The following is a 26959-nucleotide window of genomic DNA, read 5'->3' on the forward strand; positions in this document are numbered from 1 at the left end:
TTTCTTGACACCGTTAACCTGCAAAATCTTTCGACAACGCAACATTTCGACGGAGCGTCGGCAGGTATTGCCACTCACCCCACGGAGGTTAGCGTTTGGGTTAGGTTTGGTTGTCGAAAAGATGACATGTAGAAACAGCGACACGCTCCCCAAACGTGCTTTTCAATTGGAACAGCGTTTTGTTGCCATTGCGCAGCTTTCCGTGAAAAAGCTCCATTTCCATTGAAAACCAAAACAATTTTGCAAAAAGATGGCCACAGGCAGGCACACAAGCACGCGGCCATGCACGCAGGCGTGGCGGTCAGCGGCTGTCACTCAAGTTCTGTGTGACAACACCCTTAGGGTACGGTAACATAGAAGTTTAATTGGGAACATGTCTCCATTCAGACATATCTCCATTCCGACAGTGACTTCTTATTGTCGGAGTGGCAACACTCCCATGGGCCTAAGGTTTAGGGTTAGGGTTAGAGATAGGGTTAGTGTCTGAATGGAGACATGTCGGAAAGGAGACATGTCTGAATGGAGACATGTAACCGTTTAATTCTATCTATGCCAATGCATTTCAATGGGAATGGAGCGGTTTGCTGCCATTTGCGGATTTCTGCAAAAGACTTCTCCATGCCCATTGAAAAGCATTGGTAGAGTCCACCCTCATACTGTGGGTAGAATAAAAGTGAGGTGTGACCAGACCGTGCCCTTATACTGTATGGTGTAAGGTCAATCCTACTGGAAACATGTAGGCCTATTGCAACATCGGTATTGGTCGATTCGACCGTAGACATGTCGTGGATCCGTACTAGATTACACTAATAGGCTCCATATATGGTTGTCAGAACAGGCTGTCTTGGTCATTGAGTCAACAATGTGATGTCACAACAGGTCAGCTCACTGACGTACGGACAGGATCTGCCGGGTTTCATAACTGCAGATCCTGAGCTACTGTTACTGTAAGGGATTTAATACTTCTCTACACTGCACTGCCCGCACCAGAAAATAGCAGATCTACAAGCTCACAAAGTTTTTTGTGAGCTATTTTCTGGGTGCACGACACCTGCACGCAGCTAAATATAAATCTGTTTTTTTAATGTTCCGGCTGGCCTACAGAGGTTAGGTGCACTTAAAATTGAAAATGCTGCAAACGTGAAATATGACTGTCTAATCCTTGGCTCCGTCTTGTCTGCTCACAAAGAAAAACACAGTTTTTTATTTAAAAAGTGAGTCAACGCTTTTATTTCTCCAGTAAAAAACATTCCTAGCATTTTCATTCTGAAAATAAAAAGAAGTTCCTCCAGTTTTTTTTTTCTTTTCTTCAGTTCAGTTCTTAAAACAGAAAAAAGTCCTCTTTTTCAAATCAGTTCTTCGTCTTTTATCTTCGGATCCTAAAAAAGTTCCAGCAGATTGAAGAGGGTTTTTTGTTTTGTCTTGTTTTTTTTTGGGGTGGGTCAGAGCTTCCTTCAGCTTTGTGCAATATGGTCTGAAATCCCAACTCCACAAAATAAATCCGTTGATTCAGAGAAAAGCTTACAATATCAAACTTGTAATACCCTCACGGTAGATCCTTATATCAAATGGGGGGGAGAAAGGGACAAGGTGCAAATGTTTTATAACACTAGCAAATAATGATAGTATGACATCATCACACAGAACAGTGAAATGGACTCACAACAATGGTTATCATCGTCCTGCAGAAACCATGCTATGCCACACCGTCATAAGACCAAGTCTACTGTAAAATAGCTAGGGGCTTAAGTGCCGAAGTGGAACTGAGATGACATTCTTTATGTAGAAAAATCATTGGTCATGTGTTAATGCATAAAAAAATCTATGAAACAAGAAAACAAGAAGACTTGTTGAATATCGTCTCTGTCCTCATGTCATGTCCAAAACTGTTACTTTTCGCTGCAACTACTTTTGATACTTTAGTGTGACTGTGTGACACTGTAGTAAGATTAAGTACGAAAAAAAAAAAACGCAAAATGTAAAAATATAGAGATAAGAGGTTTCTTCAATGATATGTTGAAATGACTTTTATGACCAGTTAACCCAGGGCAATTGGATCTGGTATACGTTTGAGAACCATTGACCTACAGGGTCACCTCCAACAAGTACCTCGACCGGTTTGCGCTTCAACTCTTTTGCTCCACGACACTCCAATAGTGACGGTTTCGGCAGGACATGTATGACAAGTGTTTTGTACTACCCATATTGGTTTGTATAACAATTCACTGAATACATCATCAATATGTTTTAGATTTAGAGCTTGACAGTGGCAGTATTTCAGTTGCTTACGGCCCTTCAAATACAGCACACCCATAATACAAGACATTGCAATAGGACCATGAATGTAACTTGAGACTTTAATAGGGGTGGGTATTTCCCACAGATGATGCATACTATTATTTAATTTGGGAGTTTCTTGAAGAAGACACTGTCAGGCTCTGTGCATTGCTCTAGGCCAGCGCTTGACATTAAAAGGTTTGAGAACCACTGCACTAGGCCTGTGGATTTCTTTTAACGCAAATCTTCTCTTCTGGGGGTCCCTGGCACAAAAGATCCGCGACCAAATCTAAATTTGGGGGTTCTTGACATGAAATTGTTTGAGAGCCACTACATGACAGTGTCCACGTGTCATACCGTATAGGCTTCAATCTCTGCCACTGAGAGATCTACGTTTTTTTATTTACTTTTATGTCCTACCTGGGTCTCGAACCCGGGTCCCCCCACCCCACCCCAGCGTAATGGAATGCCCGTTTGGCTGAAGGAGGAATTACAGTTTCATGCAGTACCACTTGTCAGCCAGTAGTTGTTCTAACCCTAACCCAATTACAGGATATCATCGCTATCGGGAAACACACAAAAGCATCAAGCATAGCAGATCCACATAAGTAACGTGTTTCAAGCTTGTAGATCTGCTACTTTTGACACTTTTGAATTTGCATCCTGAAAAGTAACAGTTTTGGACATATGAGGTTTCCACCCGACAGAGACGAGAGATGTAAATGTTTTTAATAGAAGAGCAGGTGAGCTACACCAACAACAACCACCACAGCGGTTTGTTATTTACGTTGTAATTATAATAACACTAGGTGTTAATAATAACACTGTACTTCGGTCAACTTTCTGGATTGATTGATTGATTGATTGACTGCATTCCGGGTGAGTGAAAGAAGTGAACAACTAAACCTAAAGAGGCGTCTACTTTTTAGTCTTTTATATTTCATTTCAGCAGAGAGCCGTCGCTACAATGTGGAGCCAAACCGTTACTCTGACGCAGACAGCATTGGTCTGTTTTACCGCTATGGCAGCAAACAGTGTCATTAGCTTACTTCTAACAGTACACACCATTGGTTTGAATGAGGAATGTTTTGTATGCATACAAGAACAGCCTACTGGGCAATTTCTGAGACCTTTTAACGAGCACTTAAACCCCTGTGGTCTTAAGAGAACTGGACTTGAGCTGCAACTCCACTTTGACCACCTTTTCCGTCTAGACCAAATCTCTTTGGTCATTCAAATACATTTTGTGATATGTATGTAAGAACTCACAGCTTATACCTTTTGGGATCATTAATCAGGTAATAGTTAGATGCAATTTTAAAGACTTTAGGCAAGCGCCCATGCTTTTTTCTGTTTACAGTAATCTGGCTTGCACAAAACCATTCTTGTTGAGCCGAGTCAGCCAGGCAAGTATTTGTAAATAGGTGATTACAAGATGGCGATGCATTAATGTGGCCGGTCTAGAGCATAAATCCCATCCGTGCATACGTTTTGCTTTTGGAAGCATAGTCAACACATAGTATCTCTAAAGCACAAACCCTCGATAAGGTTTTAAAAACGGGCGTTTTTTTTTATAAAGAACAGTTTAGGTCAGAGATAATTGTTTTCCTGATGTGTCTTTGTTCATGATATCAGTCCTCAAGCAAGTTATTTAGGACAGGACATTAACATAATACCGTGGTCCTCAACCTTTGTCTAGATTGGGGGCTCACTTGAAGTGTTCACGGCCCACCCATCTGACCACAAAACACGTGTTAATGGGTGGGCCACGCCGTGCTATTTTCAGAGCATGTTACATTTATTTTAACCCATTTAGAACCTGAGGTTGTAGTGTACTGTAGGTAGGACTGTAGGTCTACATAGCAGCAACAACAAACCCAAAAGGGTTCCCATCTTGAACAGTATAGTTACCAATAGGGGTTCCCGTCCTAAATGGGTTAATGATTGATCAATCGATGGCGTTGCGTCTTGGATCAGAGGACAATGAAAACTCCTTTTTTCAAACATTTCTTTGAAAAACACACAATGTTAAATGTTTTGCCAATTATTTGGGGGCCCATTAAGCAATATCCTCCTCACGGCCCAGCCCACAGGTTGAGAACCACTGTTTTACCAGATAGATGTTGCTGATCGTAACAAATGTGGCGTCTTCTTAAAAAAAGGAAGGAGAAAAAAAAAGATTATACGCTTCTGCTGGAGTTGTACAGAAGTGGAATGTTCTAGTAGTCGGTCTTTCAACAAATAAGGATTTGTATAAATTCAGCATGGCCTCCCCAGTAGCTTGTGTGTTCAGTACTGTACTGTCCATGTGCCAGTAGTGGACAGTAACCCAAGTACATTTACTTGAGTATCTGTACTTTATTTAAAGTATTTGAGTTTTTTGTATACTTATGGCTTTCACTCCAAAAGTATTTTACTTTAAGCCCCATTTCAAACATAGCGGATACCTTTGAACACTTACATATTTTTTTAAAAGCAAGTACTACAGTACTTTAACCCATTAAAACAGGGAAAGCATCTGTGTCTATTTAGATGTTAATGTTGGCTATTCACAAATAGCAGATATACATTGGATTCAATGGGAACAGAGCGGGTGGTAACAAACTGCTCCGTTCCTATTTAAAAGCATTGGCAGAATCCACCGCATAGGCAGAATTAAAGTTAAGTGTGACCGAACGCTAAGTGGTTAATTCATAATACACTTTGAAGTCCCAAGAGTCCCTATAAACGTAGTGGAGTCAAAAGTATAAATATTTCTATTTAAAATGTAGCAGAGTGAAAGTCATCAGCTTGCACAAAACAAAGAAAATACTTCAAAAAAGTCCTTAAATACAGAACTCAAGTAAATGTACTACTCGTACCACCAGTGGTCGGAGAAGCCTGACCTCAGGAAGCGTTGTGTCGAGAAGAATCCTCTCTTTGTGCTTTTTAACGCAAGGGGGAGGAGCTTTGTAAATAGCGTAGCCAATGGCATTTGATCCTGGTCTGTGACTGGTCCACGCTCGCCCCACTCAGAGTCTGTGTGTTTTTTGATTGGACTGATTTTGGCAACAGTTACAATTGGTTCTGTCGTCGGGTCCTGCGGTCGCCATGCCGACACGGGGAAGAACAGCAGGTGCGTCCCGCGTGAAGTTGAGACACGCCCCCAAAAGTTGTCTTGTCTGTCAGACTGAAGAATGGAGTCCTCACATTATGTCTGTCCCCGTCGACTGGACAACACACCACCTGAGACAGAGAGACACGCACATTTTTATAACTTATTTATGTACACAAAACAAGGACACAAATATTTACAGCAAGAGCCGCTGCAATATTTACACAGTGCTATAAACCAGTGGTTCTCAACCTTTTCAGGCCGCGACCCCTAAAATAATCATATTTTAACTGGGGACCCTGATGAGCACTAAGAGTTGAGGCATCAAATCTTGTTATATTTATATACATATTTGTTATATTGTGAAAATAGCAGATCTACATGTTCCCAACGCCTCGCAAAAAAGTGAGACGTTGTGAACATGTAGATGGGCTATTTTCACAATTTCTGCCTCTAATATTTGACCGTTTGGCCAATATGTCATTTTAGAGGTTTTAAAGTCCTTAAATTGTCACTTTAGAAATGTGCAGATACCCTCTATACACTTAAACTTTATGTTGTTTTGTTAACTGTTAATGTTGCACATTAAGTTAATCATCGGAGGACCCCCCAAAATAATTTGGGGACCCCCCTGGATCCACAGGTTGAGAACCACTGCTACAAACAATAAACTGCAAATCTTGGACAATTACCCAAACACCCCTCAGGCAGGGTATAAGTAACAGTGTCTTTGCCATATTTGGCAGCTACCAATGATAGAAGAGATTGCACAGAATTGTGTAAACCTTTTAGTTGCTTTCTTGGCATTCCCAAGTTGTTGGAAGCCTCTTGCAACCAACATATGCACATGTCTGCCAAAGATAAACACAAGTAGATTGCTCCTATGACCTAGCTCTGTGATGAGGTATTTAATGACTTTAGTCATAAATGCTTCCTCACAGAGAAAGAGAGGGGAAGAATTGGAGTTGAGACAGAAGGAAAAGTGACGAAGAGAGTGTTATTATTGACTATTAGAGGAACCGTTAATTGAACTGATTGATTTGATCAATTATTTAAAAACAACGTTCGGAATCCTATTTTGGACATGTTCAAAAAAATCGAACCTCTGTTCGAAGTGGAGCTGTGTGTGTGTGTGTGTGTGTGTGTGTGTGTGTGTGTGTGTGTGTGTGTGTGTGTGTGTGTGTGTGTGTGTGTGTGTGTGTGTGTGTGTGTGTGTGTGTGTGTGTGTGTGTGTGTGTGTGTGTGCAACAGCGCCCCTCCCTTAACATGTGTGGCCACTGGCCAGAAAAGGTTACTGCAGGCTACATACCCGGAGACAGACAGACAAACAGACAGACAAACAGACAAACAGACAGACAGACAGACAGACCCACACACACGGCCACGTATAGGGAGCTCCACACAGCTCCAAAAACAGTGTTGCAATGTGAGCTTGCTTGTAGCGAGTTCATTTTCAATGTTTTTTGCATTACACCGTTGTGTGATGATGTATAAAATAGAGCTCTGCCCGGTATCATGCAAAATATCGCCTGTCAGGTGGGAACAAAACTGTTACTTTACAGGATCAAATTCAAAACCATCGAAAGAAACAGATCAGCAAGCTTGTAGATCTGCTACTTTTGATGCTGCAACAATAACAAAGTACAGCAACAATATAAATATACGATTGCTTAAAAATACGTTTTAAGCCTGTTTCTCTATTATGCAATTAATTTAAATAGGCATCGAAAGGATAATCGCTGAAAAAATAGTCGATAGGTGTCGGCTTATTTTATTATCTCTCTCTCTCTCACTCTCTCTCTAACTCTCTCTCTCTCTTTCACACACAACACACACACACACACACACACACACACACACACACACACACACACACACACACACACACACACACACACACACACACACACACACACACACACACACACAGATTTGTATACTTCAACATCAACATTTTAAGACAATGATTTTATGAATGACATTATTTAATAAACAAATAACCTAAACTATTAAACCAAAATAGCGTTGTGAGCTTATAGATCTGCAATTTTTGGGGTGCACGACACAAGTGCGCAACTATGTACGTGGGCTATAAATCAGGCATGACTATTTCTAATCCCTAAGCCAAACCGCAAGACAACCATTTTCTTGTGTAGGACCTGGAACCACAATCACAAAGCTGCATTGATATCTCAGCCTCTGTTCATCAATAGACGACAGGAATGGAGAGAGAGAGAAAGAGAGGGGCATTTGTGAGAAAGAAAAATAATATATATCTCAAATTTCGTCTTGAGAGACCTTGCCTTGTTTGCTTCAGTTTCTTAGCGTGAACACAACAAAACACACACACACACACACACACACACACACACACACACACACACACACACACACACACACACACACACACACACACACACACACACACACACACACAGCATACTGTACGTACAGGGTACATGCGTGAGATGCATTCTTTTGGCATTTTTTGCCGCAGGCATAAAGGAAAGCCTTGGTACTTCTGCTGCATGCTCTCACATAAACACACACACACTTCCTGTCTGCCGCTCTCTTCCTCTAAACAACACACACACACGTGCGCGCACACGCACGCAAACACACGCGCGCGCGCACACACACACACACACACACACACACACACACACACACACACACACACACACACACACACACACACACACACACACACACACACACACACACACACACACACACACCTTTGTCAGCACTCTCCATACAGTGTAAATGATCCATGCTCAGAGAGCTATTATCCGTTATGGGAGCAGCAGCACAACAGTGTGCACACACGCACACGCACACATGCACATGCACACACACATGCACGCACATACACACACACACACACACACACACACACACACACACACACACACACACACACACACACACACACACACACACACACACACACACACACACGCACATGCACATGTACTGCATATCCAAATTCTGTTTTGTTCATTCAAAATCCCAACAGTAAGTTAAGTGCTGATATTGACCGTAGTGTAACTTAAGAATACACTAAAACAATGTCCAGTGATGACTTCAGCCTAGGTTACTACATTATATAGTACCTTCACTTTACACTTAAACACTTAAGACCGGGAAGACAATATTACTTTAACCATTATGTTATGTTTAGATATACAAAATAGCTTATCTACAAGTTCATTACATGTTCCATCACATTATCTGTAATTGCGACCGCCGGAAAACAGCATATCGGGTCGGGTCGAGAGCGGTTCTGGAAAACAGCGTATTGGGTCGGGTCGAGGCCGGGCAATGCACTCCCCGCTGCGGCGGGGAACGCGAGTGCCGGTTCCGGAAAACTGCGTATCGGGTCGGGTCGAGGCAGGGCACCTGCACTCCCTGCTGCGGCGGGGAACGCGCGTGCCGAAGTTTGTGTTGATTCATGTGGTCACATACTCACATACTCACAGAGATTTCTCGCATTTATTGTAAGATGTGAAAGTCCTGTGACGTCTATGACATCTGACAATCCCTGTTATGCCCATATATGGAGATCCCTGATGTAGAACCAGCTACACAGATATGGGCTGTCTTCCTCCATATATGGGTATTCCCATATGAAGTTAGATAATGGGCTTAATACTGATGATTGACATCAGGGATCGGCTGGAGACATGATTTGCCGTTTCTCATACTAAACTGCGACCTTCGGTCGCAATAAGTAACATATTACTCTCCTAAGTAATATTGCCCAACACTACTCAGTTCCTCTCCTCTCCTCTCCTCTCCTCTCCTCTCCTCTCCTCTCCTCTCCTCTCCTCTCCACCATGCTCTCCAGTAGCAGGGTGTGTTTTTTAAGTAGATTACAGCTCTCTCTATTAGGTTCCCTTCTCATTTCTCCTCTCCCCAGTAATCCTCCTCTCCTGGCTGACGCTCACCCCACTTACAGTATCTCTCTCTCTCTCTCTCTCTCTCTCTCTCTCTCTCTCTCTCTCTCTCTCTCTCTCTCTCTCTCTCTCTCTCTGTCTCTCTCTCTCTCCCCATTCATCAGCTCCGGAGGTTTAACCACTTGAACCCCAGAAGCCTCCATATATTTTTATATATCGTCACGGGTGAAAACCTCTAATATGTAAAAGAATTCAAAAGTAGCAGATCAAAACGCGACACTTTGCACCACGTTTCGAGCTTGTGGATCAACTACTTTTGATACGTTTGTGTGTGACACTGTAGTATGATCAAATTAAGCAATATTACACGCCCTGCGGGCTCGGGCTCGAGTAATATTGCTATTATACAACTGTTGCCCTAAAAAAACAACAACACGTGAATTTAATTTCATTGTATTTAAGATATGCAATAGGAATTTGTAATTTTTTTATGACACATTTAGCTATACTATGTCCCTGAATTTCACATGAAAACTGCTAGACTAGCTGCCTAGCATAGTGTGGGGAGCGAGGCGCGCTTTTTCTCTTTCGTGACCAACGCAGCTGATTTATTTATTTGATGAGACAGTGCAGTAGTGCTGATTACATTCACAGTTGGAGAGCCTGTTTTTCATTGAGTGCCCGACTACCTGTTGTATAATAGGGCATTCATTTACACAAAAAAGAAGAAGAAAAAGTTAGAATGTGGTCATAAGAGGTTACTGCCCAACAGCAACGATATGAAGCACCTTTACCAGGTTCTACAAGACCAGTCTGGGAAAGGACTCCTCAGAGAAGAGTCTTCTTACAATCCCTCATTATAGCTTCCAACCATGATCAGTAGTAGAACCATGTAGCAGATCTGCAAGCCAAGCATCACTGCAATGGGCAGCCTGGAGCCTGCCCTGCATAGGGTCTCCTAGCCAGTATGCAGGGGCGTCAATTGGGTTATGGCAGGGGTATGCAGCTGCCATACCCTGGGTCCAGGGGGGAAAATAAAAGTTACTTTTAAATATAAATCCATGAATGTCTCTTGGTTTATCTGTGCTGGTTATTATGTTATTAATTAAATTACAGTAAAATAACTACAAATGCAAAATGTAACAAAATGGTCACTTTAACAAGGTACAGTATTATAATTATATTCTCCACATTTTTATTCTCCCCATCTTGACAAAATAGTAGCCTTTATTCCCAGGTTCCGCAGGTCAGCTGCACAGGTGCAATGCATTATTGTTAATTGTGGCACGTTTACTAACACGCCAAGTTTAGCTGCACTTGAACAACTGTTCCAGGCTGCCATATCCAGCCCAAGAAACCGTAGAAACGGGGGAAAAATAAAATGTACTTCTTAAAATAAATGTATCATGCCTTGTTGCTAAGGTATGGCAACATGACTGGTGTCTTGCACGACACCAGTCATGTTGCCATACCTTAGCTTTTTCTGAACTGACGCCACTGACGCCACTGCCAGTATGTACTGTCAAATCTTATTGTTCTCTTGTTTCCAGAACCTTTCAGTCTCAGACAGCATGAGTTACTCCGACGCTGGGGTCCCTTTTATGCCCATATTATATGAAGATCCCTGATGTCATCGATATATATCGTATGTTGTGATGTCATGGGAACCACTCTAACAGAATCCCTTGTATGCCCATACAGGGCCGTTTTTAGCTATAGGCGGACTAGGCGGTCGCCTAGAGCGCCAGCCTAGAGGGGGCGCCGAAATGGAGGGAGTGGACCCAAACCAGCCCAAAACCGACCCAAAACCGACTAAATTCAAGGCAAAACACGCAAAAATCGCGCGCGCGCAAATTCGAGAGAGCTCGCCTAGAGCGCCGATTAGGCGCGCTACGGCCCTGTGCCCATATATGGAGATCGCCAATGTCATCAATATTAAGCCCATATGTAACAGGACTTCATATGGGAATGCCCATATATGGAGGAAGACAGCCCATATCTGTGCGGCTGGTTCAGACAGGGATCTCCATGTACTGTATGGGCATAAATGGGCACGCAGCCACGCACACACACTTTGTCAAACATCTAACTACAGTATACATACACATGAAGAGATGCTTATGACTTGAGGTTATGAGTGAGTTTTTAGGCTCAAAATAAAGCTGTCTGAATATAAAAGTCAAGATCTTTTAACTTCCATCCCTCTCTCTCTCTCTCTCTCTCTCTCTCTCTCTCTCACACACACACAGCATGCTGCAACTGAACTCTAAGAAGCTTATAACGTGCTGGTTTGGTCCTATGTGTCATAAGCCATGGGCTAATCTACTGTCAAGTATTAGCATACCAATCTGCAGGCGTAAAGCCATAAGCATGGAGCCTGTTCAAATTGGTTCAATTATGTAGAATGTGACACCAATCTCCAAAAGCAGCTTTTTGAGAGAGCTGGAAAATGAGTGGAAAATATGAGCTATGGAACTAGGCTGTGTGTGTGTGTGTGTGTGTGTGTGTGTGTGTGTGTGTGTGTGTGTGTGTGTGTGTGTGTGTGTGTGTGTGTGTGTGTGTGTGTGTGTGTGTGTGTGTGTGTGTGTGTGTGTGTGTGTGTGTGTGTGTGAGAGAGTGACTGCGTGTTTTTTTTTGTAGTGATGATGAGACAGTTTAGACATTCTAAAAGAGCTTCATATCGTCAATATCAAACAGAAACCTTGTATCTCCATATTTCAACTTTATTTTAATTTTTGTTTTTTGGAGCGGTGATAGCTGCTTCCTACTTTTGACTTGGTGTGTCCCCGTGTCCCTATGCAGCACGAACAGCTGCAATACCGCTGGGTGACCAGTGCCAGGCCTGGCTGACCAAGTGGCACTGTTGAGCAGCCTAAGGTTGCAGTTTAGTATGTGAACGGTCACAGCTTGTCTGTATCTCTGTCTCTAACGCCTGACACTGTGGTTCTATGGGTTTGTTGCTCTGACATCATGCTCTGACATCACTGTGATGTCAGGGGAACCACTCTTAACAGAAGGGGTTTGCCGCTCTGACATCACGCTCTGGCTTCACTGTGATGTCACACTAACAGAATCCCTTTTATGCCCATAATATGGAGTTCCCTGATGTCATCAATATTAAGCCCATATCTAACAGGACTTCATATGGTAATGCCCATATATGGAGGCCACATCGGCCACATGCCACACTAACAGCTGGTTCTACAGACAGGGATCTCCATGTATGGGCATAAAAGGGTATGATGTCAGATGTCATAGACATCACTTTCACATAACGAATAACTGAGTAAGCATGCTTGGGCTCTTACAGCATATCTCCATATACAGTACATGGATCTCCATATATGGATACCAGGGCTCTCCATATGGGTTACTGATCCGATCAATTGGCGACATGCGACCTGCAACCTCTCCCTTTAGGACGAGGTCGCATGTCCCTGAGGCGTCTAGCGTCTTACTAGTTAATAGCAGATCTACAAGCCCATATAAGCATATATTTGGACCAAATAAGTGTTGATAATGTGATTTTGTCCATATACTTTACCAGCTCTACTGTATCGGAGCTCTATTAGCGACTCCAACCAACAACAGCTTGTAAACGAGCTCATCCACCAGCTGTGCCAATCATCCCCTTGCAAACGGGGGCAAACATCTGTCCCCATTTGTAAGCCTCTAATTAGTATTCCAGCGGTGCCGGCATATCGTGCCAACTCTCTCCACCTCTGTCTGTGTGCTCCGCTAGCCACACCTTCCACGCGAGGTAAGCTAGCTAATATAATGGCCAGTTGAAAGCCCCCAAATTGATATGTGTTTGACTGCGGACCCAAACTTTTTCAATATTATTTCGAAAGAATTCCAAAGATGCAGCGTGGGACGAAGTGAGCTTGTAGATGTGCTGTTTCTGCACAGCCAACGTATAAATGGATAAAGTGGTTAAAATGATTGTGACGCTATACAGTATATCAACTAGTGTTGTCTTGGTTCTGTCTAAAGTTTGTGTAAAGTTTGTCATGTCTTAATAATTTTGATTAAAAACAATAAACCTATCGTTAAAAAAAAAAGTAGGGACATTAATTTACAAAAACAAAAAAACACAGGCAGCAACGATATGAAGATAGGTTGTAAAAGGGTGAAGTCGTCCTTTAAGTCAGGGGTATTCAACAGGGGGTCCTCAGAGTTACTACAGGGGGTCCTCCAAATCTTTGTGTGATATAAGCTTTTATCCTCCTTTTTTATATGAACCACTTGAACCCTAGCGTCCATATTCTGAGAACTGTAGCCAAAAATAACAGATCTACAAGCCCACAACGCCTCGCAGCGCGAGGCGTTGTGAGCTTGTAGATCGGCTATTTTCGGCAAAGAGGTATGGTGTAGAAGGGAAAAAGAGCAGACTAAGTACATAGTAAAAGGTCAAGTTTATTAGGTAATGACTGCTCAATGGTTAAATATATGAAAACAAAAATTGACATGAATCCAAAATACACTGATGATTGTGCTGTCAAACGATGAAACTAGTGTATATGGAATCTATGAAAAGGTTGTGGGGGTCCCTGCTTCATCTCTCTCTCGACTAAGGGGTACCTGGCCTGAAAACGTTGAAGACCCCTGCTTTAAGTACAAGATCAGAGTGCTTCTTCCAGCACTGAGTCAGCTGCGTGTGCGAGGGTTTAGGCTGTATAGTGTGTAGCGCTGAGATGAGGCAGCATCCATTACACACAAACAGGATGATATTCAGACGGCATGGCAGCCAGGCTAAGTGAGGATTGTTGCTGTTGTTTTGGTTTGGCCGTGGCGCTGCCAACAGACTGCTCTGTGTGGGCAGCTGGGATGCCATGCTGCCTGGGATGAGGATGCAGGGCCTGGAAAAGCGTTTAGTGTTAACATCTCTGCTGCAGCAGCATCTGAGCAGAGGTCTTCAACAGGGGTCCGGGACCCCCAGGGGGTCCTCAGAGTTACTACAGGGGGGCCGCCAAATATTTGTGTGATATGATCATGTTTTTTACATTAATCACTTGAACCATCCCTATTCTTAGTGGAACATTAGCCAAAAAATAGCAGATCTACAAGCTCACAACGCCTCGCATGCGAGGCGTTGTGAGCTTGTAGATCGGCTATCTTTCGGCAGAGAGGTTTGGTGTAGAAGGAAAATAAGAGTAGACTAGTAGGTATTGACAGTTCAAGTGGTTGAATATACTTTTTTTTTTTACGTTATGTAGTGGGGGTCCCTGCTTCATCTCTCTCTCTCAGCTATTAGGGGTCCTTGGCCTGAAAACATTGAAGACCCCTGATATAGAGATGCTAGTAAAACCCTAGTCCAAAATTCTCAGTCAATCAAACACAAACATCAGCTAATCTATTGAACTCATTAAGACCTGAGGCCGATTTTACAAATGTCTTCTAAATCTTGTTTTCCCCCTGAAAAAAAAAAACATATGTTGCTATATGAGTGGTGCTCAAACGTTTTCATGTCAAGAACCCCCAAAATGATATGCATTTGTCGCAGACCTCCATCTCAAAATATTGCGTTCCAAGGACCCCCAGAAGCAAAGATTTGAGTTGAAAATTTTTGCTTTAAAGATATAAATGTATAGATACTCAACGATTTGCATGAATGTTCGCGGATCTACAAGCTTGTATATATATCTGCTATTTATTTTGAATAGCCACAGTATAAAATATGGTTAAGGTGATTGAAATCTAAAATGACAGATGCTTTCCCGGTTTTTAAAACCAGGATAAAGACAACACTTGATATGACATGATGATATCTAAAATCCCAGACAATATCGATATAATATCGATGCATAACCCAGCCCTACTACTACCCTCTCCCTCTCTCTCTATGTCTCTCTCCCTCTCACTCTCTCTCTCCCTCTCTCTCTCCCTCTCTCTCTCTCTCCGTCTGTGTCTCTGCAGGCAGAGCTTTCGGAATGGGACAGAAACAACAGTGACATCAGCTGAACATTCAGCAGACAGGAATGTGAAGTGGTGTCAGGTCAAGTTCCACTTCCCTACATTTCTGTTTACACAACACACTGGTCCCTCACAGGGGTGTAGCACCAAACTCTGGGCCCTGGGTACAAGGACTCACTGAATGTTCTTCATAGTGGGAGGGGGTTTAACCCATTTAGACTGGGAACGCATTATTACGCATTATTTTGTGCTTTAACTATTGAAGAATAGATATACAAGCTCACAGCGCGGCACTCGGTGCCGCGCTGTGAGCTTGTATATCTACTATTTTTGAAAAATCTTCAAAATTTGTGCAGTCTTTGAATAGCCTATGTATTTAAAAAAGAAAACCTATGTTTCTATGTCAGTGGTGCTCAAACATTTTCATGTGAAGGACCCCCGAAATGATATGTATTTGGCCACGGATCCCCATCTCAAAATATTTTGGAAAGAGCTAAGCTCTAAAATCTGGCTTTGTCCGGTTCCCAAACTGGTGGGAAAAACGTGTTCAAAAATGTCTGGGCCCTAAAGTCTAAAGTCGCCTACGTCTGCCCTAGATATGGCTTACATTTTGGCACAAACGGCTCAAAGTTTGTTGTACGCCCAGGCAGGGTCCCATTGGCCAAGCTTCGCAGGACGCGCTGTCCCTGGCTAGCAGTACGCTTATATGAAATTGATCTGCAAGCTCACAACGCAACACTGACTCAGACAGGCAGACAGGCAGGCAGACAGACAGGCAGACAGACAGCCAGTAGCCACTCAGTCACGTTCTCCTGAATCCCTCTCTGTCGCTTGACAAAAATCTCAATTAGTCTGTCTTTGTTCTCGCACATGTGTCACTCGAGACTTAAACCGAGACAGATCTGTTTGTGCTGCTCTTCCAGCGAGCGCTTCTTTTGTTTCTTCTTCTTCTTTCTTCTTCCCCCAACTAGAGTAGGCTCTCTCTATCGTCAGCGTGTTAAATATTGTGTACAGTGCTCAAACAACCAGGCTGTAGACAGAGAGAGAGCGAGAGAGAGAGAAAGAGAGAACGCTGCTTTGTTCCTTGGAGTGCCCTTTCCTGTCTTTACCACAATGCCTTGCCCACAAGAGATGAAAAAAAGAAAAGAAAAAACACTCTCCTCCATAATTATTGCTACCCTCAGTATAAACAACCAAAAATGTTGGAAAGGACGAAACAACTTAGCCGATGAGCTGCGAACATGCATGTAAATAGTTGAATGAAGTGATTTTTAATGATGATAAAAAGTGATTTTGTTATTTAAAGCACATGTCTTTCACTCAAAAATCTATTTGAAGTGGAAATATTGTAGATAGTTTTTTTCACTATGTCTTTATATTTTTGGAAATGTTCTTTTGAATACTTGGGTACTCAGAAAAGCACTATAAAAGCACTTTTGTCCACCACTGGTTAATAGCCTAAATCCATTTCCAACCCATGCACGGCCATACATTCTAATGCAATTAGAATAAGATGTGACTGATTGATTGCCAAAGTAAACTGATTGTCCATGTCATTGTTATTGGATATCTATTCATTTGGTGAATTGGATATATTACTCAAAAGGATAATCAGAAGCGACTACAACAGCGGTTCTCAAAAAGTGGAGTCCAGGGTACCTCAGGGGTGTTCCTTGAGAGGGGTTCCAAATGGACCCTTATTACAGGTCTGTAACTGAGAGTTATGGGGGTCCTTGAAATGAAAAGATCACTCCCAGTGTGAAGTGAGCAGTGCCTCTGATGAGTTAATTTCATTAAGCTATACGACCCAGAGGAATCCTGTCCATTCACTTCAAGGCTGCTCAACAGCGCCACTTGAAGGTTGGTCACCCAGCGGTATTGCAGCTGTTGGGGCCATGCTCATACGGATATACAGACATACATACACACTCGGTCTCAAAAAGAGAGAAGCTGCACGTTTTTTTATCGAGGAAAGTCAAGTGGTTTTACTTTGCTGCTAATACAAAAACGGATTAATGACAACGGTTATTAGGGGCGGCTTCGAAACTTCCTGGACAAACCACTGGACTAGAATATTGAACGTACTAGGGGCCAAGCTTCTCAGTGTGTCGCTTCTGTTTTCTCCCTCACTCTTTCAACCACTCTTCATTTATCCACTCCTTCTCCCCTTTCCGTGTCTTGCCGTGTTGCATTAAGAAAACACTCTCCATAGAGAGAAGCTGCATTTCAGAATGCTCAAGTGGTTTTACTTTGCTGCTATACAGGTGTTAAAAACAGATTAATGACAATGGTTAGGGGCAGCTTCTAAAGTTCCTGGCATTGCCTTTTGTTTTGGTGTTGAATAAATGATGACCTTTGCTATAAAACCCCAGTCAGACGCTGTGTGGTCTGAGCGGGCCCTAATGGCCTGGTGATGTGGTTGTTATCCTGGCTCTTAGTGGGTAGGAGTGGTGCTTGTGCTCAGCACTGCGTTTTATAAAGGTCTACTACATGATGTGTCAGTCAGGTGATCTTTATGGATGATGGGAGGGAGCTGGAAGAACTGCCAGACACAACGCAATGTCCACTGGAACCATTTACCAGACACCTGGAGGTGTAATTGTCCTGCTGAAACCAGGGCCTGGTCTTTTGCCAAAACCAAACCTAGACTTTTGGGGCAATATCATGATTATTACAAACGTTTGCCTCGGTTGCGGTTAATGAACGATTACATTGTTGCTGTCAGGCAACTCAAAGTAGCAGTTCGTCCTATAGTCAGGGAATATTATCAGGATATCTGTCAAAGCTGGGAATAAATTTGTTACCAAACGATTTCTTCACCAATGTGTTTGTAAAGGTGTCTAGTAACATATCTACATACATTACATTGTTTTATATTGCTTGTTCTTATTGTTTCTTATTGCTTGTTTTTAATGCTGTTTACTGTACAGCACCTTGTAACATTGTTTTGAAAGGTGCTTTATAAATAAAATTTACTTACTTACTTACTTACATATCTATCAAAGATTGAAATTCAAAATCCCTAGGAGAATCTTTAACAGCTAGGGTAATTCTGTGTCTCATTCACTTACAATACACTATACTACCAAAAAAATCTGCTTTAAGTAGGATGTGAGGGGTCTAACTAGGTGTTTTTAATTATTCTGAATCCATTTCAAGCATTTGTTTTGCATGAAAAACATTCATTTGGCTAACAGCCCAAAGAAAACGATGGTTTAGTGATGAGTCATCACTTTTCACAGTTGTATGGGTTCCATTTTTAGCCCAAGGACACCTTTACAAACACATTGGTGAAGAAACCGTTTGGTAACAAATTTATTCCCAGGTTTTATTAATATCTCCTGACTACTATGATGACATGCCCAATTGCTGTAAAATTATTAACGCAAGAAAATAAATAATCTTCCCTTATCCACGCTCCATAAGGTCAAATGCGTATCAATGTAGGGGAAGCTTGACATGGACTGTCTTAGACAGCTACGGAACTCCATCCATCAGAGCACACATCCATCGATCCCTTCATCAGCCCAGCCTGTCAGACAGGCTGCCGTTCATCCATCCATCTTGGCCCCAGGCAGCAATGTTCACCCGTCATTTAGTCATCCATCCATCCATCCTAGAGGTGGGACGTTCGCGAACGAATTGAGTCTTTTGAACGGCTCTTTGAAATGAACGATGGGATCCGGTTCGCAGTAGGGAGCCGTTCCTTTCTAATGAACAGTGGTGGAAAATAAATCAAATTCTTTACATAAGTAAAAGCATCGATGTAGAAATACTCTGCCACAACTCGAAGTTCGGAATTAAAATGTACTTGAGTAAAAGTATCAAAATGTACTTAAAATACCAATAGTAGTCATTATGCAGAATGTCCCATTTCACAAGTTTTCCAATGAATAAAAGATAGAAAAATAATTTGAAAATAGCAGATCTACAAGCTCACAATGCGTCGCAACGTGAGGCATTGTGAAAATTAGCCATAAATCCCATCTCTAATCTATCCATTCCACATATCCACCCTTAAAGAGTGATCCATACATACTGCCGTCGATGATCAACTGATCCACCCGTCCTGCCATCCACTGATCAATTGTCCGATCCATTCACAGAGGATGACCATTAAATCACTATAGCCGCTAATCTAGCTGCCCAGACTGGCAGAGAGATGGGGGGAGACAGAGAGAGAGAGATGGAGAATGCCCTGACACCATCCATTAAAATATGTGTATCACTGGTTTCTTTCAAAATTGGCCTGAAAACCCATCTATCAGTAGACCACAAGGGGAGGTAAATGTAAATGAAAGGAGGTGTCATTTACTGCAACCCTTTTCCCTTTTCTCCTTTGTACATAATAGTGTTTTGTATTTGTTGATGGCTTGATGACATGCATTACTGTGTACATTTGTTATGCTATGTTGATGAATTTAATACATAGGACCACAATGGACACAACACCCTGCAAGCTCACAACGCGTCGTAGTAGTTGTAGTTAATCTAGTGAACTGTGACTGATGCACATCAAACTTTGGTACGGATGCTGCCAGTAGGCCACGGTGGTATGGCCACAATTTATTTTGAAACATTCAATAATTTTAGTGAAAATCTCTGATTTACAAGCTCAAAAGGCCTTACAGTGCAGTGTGAGCTTGTAGATCAGATATTTTCACGCGACACTGGCTGAATGCAGCATCTTAAGAAAGAATCTCCCTCTCTGTGTAGAAATCCATGCCGCACGGCACATCTCCAGTATTTACTTGATAATGCGTAGTTCAGTGTGGTATCAAGCACCGAAAATAGCCAACCTCCAAGCTCACAACGTGTGAGCTTGGAGGTCTGCTATTTTCGATATTTTCACCAAAAGGCCCTTTTAGAAATTTCAGCCCCTGCCTCTCTAACATTCTCTGCACGTCCCTGAAAAGAAGGACTGGATGAACTAAACTTTGGGAAGCTGCTGCTTTTTAGCCCGGCAGCCCAGAACAGCTGCTGGAGGCTGATTCTTTAATGAAGGCATCAGGGAAATCACACACCGTTGAACAGCAGTGGAGAGAGCAGAACACTAAAAATCTAAAATCTAAAAGTATTTGAAACTTACTTGATCAAACATATTTTTGACACTAGGAACAAAGGAGCCCATCCATTCACTTCACCTATATTCAGGGGTCCAGTATATGTGCAGGCTAATAGCCTTCTTGATTTGATAGGCAATTAAATGTCACTGTCAAATCTTTTGTTCCAGTCCAGCCTTACTGAAAGACAGCCCTTGACACTGGCCACCTTACAGATTAATATTGTGGCTAAACAACAGCTTGAAGGATAAGTCTGATAATGATGTACCTTGCATGTTAAAATCATGGATACTTTACATTATTCCCCACATTTTCCAGAAGGGGGCTTTTTTTCTTGTAAGTTGAGTACAAAGGACCCCAATGGAAACAAGCCATAGGCTTTCTTGCTTTCATCCGCCCTGCTTCTGTGTTTAGTTTTTATGATGGCAAGTGAAGAGCAGTCTTCTGACATAAACAAGCATATTGGCTAAATGCAATAAGTAGTCAGTCAGATCCAGTTGGAGTGGGAACAGCGAGCACTTTTAATGCGGTCAGTTAGTGTGTGTTTAACTGTCATCTGTCATGAGCTCATTGGCTCCTGTTCTCTGGGGAAAAGTGTGGTTTGGAAGTGGCCAAAGGTTTGTGTTTGGCAGCCTTCTCTCCTCACACATGATGTCATCTCAATCATTTTCAAATCATTTACAAAAATGATGTGAAATTAGTACATCGCAATGCATTGTGAGGTTGTAGATCTCCAGTTTCTCCCCTTTTCCCCCCTTCACAACGCTGCAGTGTGACAAAGTATAAAAAAATCTATCCACGAGTTTCCTACGCCCCATAGTGCATTGCGCAAACGTTTGCATCGATCTTCCGGCGCCGATTTACAAGCTCTCAACGGGTTGCATCTGCAACGCGACGTGAGCTTGTATGTCTGCTGTTAAACCCGGAAGTTTGGTCCGGATAGTCTCCAGTAAACTCCCGCGGAAACTTGTGGATAAAAACACACTTTTCCAAACAATTATCAGTAGAATAATCGCTGAGAAAATGATCGATAGTTGCAGCCATTCAAGCAAGTTGAATTCATTAACAATGATTATAATGAGTTCATGGTAACTTGTCTTTCATGCACATTCTGCGTATTAACTCTCGAAAATAAAATATCGAAGATAAATTATTTCCAAATGGAGGTACTGTAATAAAAGTTTACATACTGTAAAGGCAATGTATCTTTGGGTCTACAGTACATACTGTATTTCTGGTGAAATGATGTAAACATGCTTTGTTTTATACATAGCAACAACAACAAAAAGTAATGTAAATTATATCAATACTATCGTTGCAGCCAGGCAGAAACCTCATATCTCCATGTTTCAACTTTTCATGGTTATTTACTTATTTGTAAATGAATGCCCTTCTTTATCATACAAATGTGTTGCACAGAAGCAGTGAAAATAGCAGATCACATCCTTGCGTTGTAATGCAACATGTTGTGTTCTTTAAAAGCTTTTAAAATGAGCCTATAGTCTCAACCACTTAAATATGGTTGAACGGAGTCCCTCAGGGCTCTATACTAGTTAGTCTTCTGTTACTGTGGGGTAAAGCTTATACTTTAGCTATTGAAAAATAGTCATGAAAATGTGCGCAAATCTCAAATTTTGCTTCTGGGGGTGGGGGGTCCCTGAAACTAAATATTTTGAGATGGGGGTCTGTGGCCAAATACATTATCATTTTGGGGGTCCTTCACATGAAAAAGTTTGAGCACCACTGACATAGAAACATAGATTTTTGAAACATAGATTTTTCAAAAAACCTTAGAAGAGCATTGAGCACTCGGTGCCGCACTGTGAGCTTGTATATCTGCTATTTTTCAATAGTTAAAGCACAACATAATGCATAATAATGCGTTCCTGGTCTAAATGGGTTAAGCCGCCTCCGCCTATGAAGAACATTCATGGGGGGCCCGCAGTGAATCCTTGTACCCAGGGCCCAGAATTTGGTGCCACACCCCTGCTTGTCGATCTGCTATTTCCAGCTTTCCTCACAATACGGATGCTGGGGTTTAAGTGGTTAGTGATGTGAATAGCAGGTGGGTGGCGTCAGCCCCAGGCTGGAAAAAAAAAACAACAGATGTATTTGCTCGACAGAGGAACTGAAATGTTTCTGTGTATACAAAGCAAGCCCAAAATGACAATTTAATGGAACAGACCAGAGGAAGGTGACAAACGTTTGTTTTCCAGAGGATTAGCCATGTCTTCCTGAACGCACGACGACCCTTTTAACGTCAGGAAGAGTCTTGACAGAGCTGAGCTTGTTTTGACAGAGCCGGCATGCTCTGGACCTGGCTCTAAAAATACACACACAAAGGAGAAAAGTGTGTAGTGTGTTGTGTGTGTGTGTGTGTGTGTGTGTGTGTGTGTGTGTGTGTGTGTGTGTGTGTGTGTGTGTGTGTGTGTGTGTGAGTGTGAGTGTGAGTGTGAGTGTGAGTGAGTGTGAGTGTGAGTGTGTGTGTGTGTGTGTGTGTGTGTGCGCGCGTGTGCATGAGACATGGAGAGATAAAATGCTAGAGAGAGGAAATGTAGTGAAAGGTGTGTGTGTGTGTGTGCGTGTGCGTGGTGTGTAAAAAGGGATTATATAAATAAGATACTGTAAGTGTGAAATGCGTAAATGAAATATGGGTATGGACCAGAGAGAGAGACAGTCAGAGAGAGAGACAGAGAGACTGCTCTGGGAATCCAGTTTCACAACATGAATTTTTGAACGACTGCAGATGAGCAAAGAGGAGAGACAGAGGCAAGGAGAGAGGAGCTGAGAGCTAGAGGGAGGAGGAGGAGGAGAACAGATGATAATGATTGAAGAGGAAGGGGGTGGAGGAGAGGGCTGTTGTTGACTCATGGTACACTGCACGCATCACCTATTCTGCACTGTACATCACACCCTCACCTGCATGCGCGCACACACACACACACACACACACACACACACACACACACACACACACACACACACACACACACACACACACTAAAGAAGACATGTTTTGTAGCCTAAGCTTCTCCTTTTGCCTCAAAGACCATTACAATATGGAATGTGCGTTTTTGATGGGACCCTAAAATTATGCTGTGGTAATAATTTAATCATTATTAAGGCTGTTCAGTGTTTGTCTAATAAGAAAAGACTACAAATAATGTGAGTGAAGATTGTGCTATTTCACCACAATCATCCTTAACACATCTGCTGCCTCTTAATCTGAAGGTTGCTTGGTGCCTCGGCGCCACGTCGTTTCCTCCGTCGGCCGCCGCTATTATTTTGAAGGGCCGGAAGGGGGTTGTTTTTGTTTTTTTGGATTATCACTTGACGGCAACGATTACGTCATCTAGTCACATGACAGTGTGCGACAAGAAGATGAAGATGGCTGCGCCCTGCCTTTTGCCTTGTTTACATTTAGATCTGCTGCAAAATGTCTCAAAATGGCTATTTTGTTTAAATGAAGTTTCTTTATGGGCCTCGCCATTGACTTAACATTGAGGAGCTTCACTTCGCGTGCACGCCCAACGTGCGTTGTAAACAAATCGCCGACATTACCGATGCGAGCGGGACCGGAGCGACATTAAGTAAGTAATAATATCTTTACTGTATATACAGTAAGATTCACAGTCCTCACCGTCAACGGCGCCATGGTATTAACCCTTTCAATGACAATCCTCACCGTCAACGGCGGCGAAAAAGTTAATAGAACTGTTCTTGACAAGGCAAAACTATTGGACGTTTCCGCGGCCGGCTATTTGATGGTTATCTTGTAGGTTAGGATACGCTGTCTATGACCGATCAATCAGTTTAGTCTGTCTTAACTGCATGTCATTACAGGTGAACTGAAAACTTTAAAAACTAAAATATCCAACCTACAAGCTCACAACATGTCCCGATTCAACCCGTTGTGAGGTTGTAGATCAGTTATTTTCCCTATGCGTCGTTCACCCAAAAAAATACTTTTTTCTATGAATTGCACACCCATGAGATGAGCCTTGAGATGATGGAGATTTTTAGTTCTTTTGTCGCATTCCTGAGCCAATAATTTGAGGGAGTTTCCAGGAGGAGACTCTTACTAAGTCTCCTATTGACCGATGACCCGCTCAAAAAACGGGGTGTGTAATTGATAGAAAATAAGTCATTTTGGGTGATCTACTCCTTTAAGTTGGTCAAGCTGAGCATAAAGGGAGAGAGAAACCCACAAGATCATTTCTGCAAGTATTTGTTTTCCCTTCACCAATCACCATAATAACTACAGGACATTAGCTTACTGTAGCTAATGGGGGGGTCCACTCTGTGGCCAAATATCAGCAGTTGGCACCAAAACATTTGACAATTACTGGTGTACAGGTTTCAAACTGACAACAATAACAAGTCTACTTCCCTTCTTATTCTTATGCCTACGGGCCATTCCATCAGCATTAGCAACCCGCTGGGGCCGGTTCTAATGAATGCCTGCAGGGAAGGGGTCGTTAGGCACTTTAGAACACTGTCAGAGGGAACAGCTGGCGGTAGACTGGGATCTGGAAGGCCCTGAGGGAACGCATGCTGATTGTGTCCACAGGGAACACAATGAGGAAGTGTTGAAAGGACATTATAGGGCGCCCAAAGGGACAGGCAGGAGACTGTCTTTGGAAAGGAGGAGGAAATAGAAAAAGGCAACAGGACTAGCCTGGTTCCAGACCCTGAATCGCTAGCCACGCCCCTTTAAAAAATTGTTCCTGCGATTCAGGTCTGGCTATGCTCTCATTGAAGTGGTTTTCCTCGGTTGAAATTCCAACCAAGCAAATCAGCGTCACTTCAACTCGAAGACGTTGGGGCTTGTGAGCAGCGTGGGTGGGGTTTTCCCAAATCAGGTGCGATTCCAAGTAACCCAGCGCCGCCGCCGGACCATACCGCACATTCCCAAACATAAACATTGCGTCGCTCACCGCGGTAACACGATCTCGTAATGAAACATCATGTTTTACTGTGTTCACTTTGATTACTAGTTTCGTAGCGCTCCTATTCTGCCTGTTTCTTTGGTTAGCAAGTAGCAAGCAACAGGCTAGCCAGCCACATAACAACACCAATAACGACTACGTTATCTGCTTTGCTACTGTTGTGATTGGTTAGTATGATTCTAATCTGTAATTAATCTGACTCTAATCTAAAATTCTTCTACGATTTCAACTCGACACTTTCAACACTGTTACTTACTGTGTGTGCAAACTGCAGAGTGAACCGGGTCCAGGGAAAAAATGATAATATTAGAAGGAAGGCTATTAGAGTATTACGAGTATTAAAAGAAGATGTACTAGGAATCCTCCTCAGGGATTTTCCTTGGATTGCTGCTGTCACACATTAAGTAATGGAGCGGGCCAGGACTCTGTCGGGGAGACGCCGCTAAGCAGCCGAGTCAGCACTGTTCACTTAATGGGAACATGGGAACATCTTGCTTGCAGGAAACATATGGAAATAGTTTTGACCGCTCACCACCGCTGCATCTATCTATAGTCTCTGTCTCTCTGGCAGCTCATTACATGACTGGAGCTGATATTAACTCTTAAAGCAGTGGTTCTCAGCCTGTGGGTCGGGACCCCCAGGGGAGTCCCCCAAATTATTTTGGGGGGTCCCCCAGATGATTAACTTAATGTGAAACATTGTTTTCTCACTCAACAGTAAACAAACCAACATAAAGTTTACAGGCACATTTCTAAAGTGACAATTTAAGGACTTTTTAATACTTCTGAAGTGACTAATTAAACACCTTCTAAGCCGCGGCAGAACCCCCTGAACCCCGGTACTGCCGTGCAATCAGCGTTTTATTTATAAACATATTTTAAAAAACAAACACACCAAATGATAAACAACGCGCGCGGGTCGTTCAGTGCAAGCCAGCAGGACGTGCACACACTACGTGTTTGGGCGGCCACTTACTTAGAAGCTGCTGCTGGCTGTATTTCTGCCGTTCATTTGCATGGAGCGAGATGGGGTAATCCGCGAGAAAAAACAGCGTTCGAAAGTACATTACGTCCTCGTCGCACGCACATCGATCTAATTCCATGTATTCCACTCATTCCGAAGCCTTGATTTCGCCTGTCGTCTGGTCGAAAAAGACAAGGGGATGGGCTAAACCAGGCTGCAGCACACACAGTGAAGGGGAACGTAATGGCCGCTCGTGGAGCCAGTGGCAGAGCCAGCCGATGACGTCATCACGTTTCTGACGTGATCCGATTGCACAACGTCTCTTAAAGAGACAGAGCACGACCTGCGACTGTATTTTTCAAAAAATTATGATTAATTTCATAAATTACGGCGAAGTACGGGAATAGACGATTGGCTGATGGGACCCAGTAGGAAGTCCGAGGGAGTGCGGCCAGGCTTAGAAGGTGTTAAACATTGGCAAAATTGTCAAATATTAGAGGCAGAAATTGTGAAAATAGCCGATCTACATGCTCACTGAGCATGTAGATCTGCTATTTTCACAATAGAACCGAAAATGTAATTTCTCAACTCTTAGTGCTCGTCAGGGTGGGGGGGTCCCCAGTTAAAATATGATTATTTTGGGGGGTCCCCAGTTAAATGATGCTGAACTTTGGTAGAGGTTGGGTTGTATTGGTAGAGCCACCTTTGGGTGGTACAACTACCTGGCCACGATACAAGTCAAAATATTGCCACATCATCTTTATCAGTTAATCCTGTTTGCCAAGCGTGAGGAATGAGGA

The 26959-nt window shown here is 42.7% G+C and overlaps 1 protein-coding gene across 4 annotated transcripts in view; it reads right to left on the reverse strand.

Moving 5' to 3' along the window:
- Positions 1-1226: 1226 nt before the first annotated feature.
- enc2 (ectodermal-neural cortex 2) overlaps positions 1227-26959 on the reverse strand; it is a 73581-nt gene continuing 47848 nt past the window's right edge. For all 4 annotated transcript variants that reach the window (XM_080736049.1, XM_080736046.1, XM_080736050.1 and 1 more), the window contains one exon: positions 1227-5502. The gene's annotated coding sequence lies outside the window, so the exon portion shown is untranslated. The remainder of the gene's footprint in view (positions 5503-26959) is intronic.

Source organism: Nannobrachium achirus (assembly GCF_963921795.1).
Source record: "Nannobrachium achirus genome assembly, chromosome: 11".
Lineage (NCBI taxonomy): Eukaryota > Metazoa > Chordata > Actinopteri > Myctophiformes > Myctophidae > Nannobrachium > Nannobrachium achirus.